The following is a 436-nucleotide window of genomic DNA, read 5'->3' as shown; positions in this document are numbered from 1 at the left end:
TATTAAACAAATTCTACCGCAGCCAGAGAAACTCAAAGAGGTCAGCAGCAGCAGCAGCAGCAGCAGCAGCTGCAGCAGCAGCAGCAGCAGCAGTAGGAGGAGGAGGAGTAGCAGCTGCTGCAGCAGCTACTGCAGCAGCAGTAGTAGTAGCAGTAGTAGTCGCAGCAGCAGCAGCAGCAGCTGCAGGAGCTGCTGCAGCAGCAGCAGCAGCAGCAGTTGCTGCAGCAGCAGCAGTAGTAGTAGGAGTAGCAGCTGCTGCAGCAGCAGCTGCTGCAGCAGCAGTAGTACTAGCAGCAGTAGTACTAGTAGTAGCAGCAGCAGCCCTAAACCCTAAACTCAAAGAGGTCAGCAGCAGCAGCAGCAGCAACAGCAGCAGGAGCAGCAGCAACAGTAGTAGCAGCAGCAAGAGCAGCAACAGCAGCAGCAAAAAAACTAA

Source organism: Eimeria mitis, genomic scaffold (genome assembly GCF_000499745.2).
Source record: "Eimeria mitis Houghton genomic scaffold, Emh_scaff826, whole genome shotgun sequence".
Lineage (NCBI taxonomy): Eukaryota > Apicomplexa > Conoidasida > Eucoccidiorida > Eimeriidae > Eimeria > Eimeria mitis.
The sequence above is the reverse complement of the archived record's forward strand: the minus strand, read 5'-3'. Positions refer to the sequence as shown.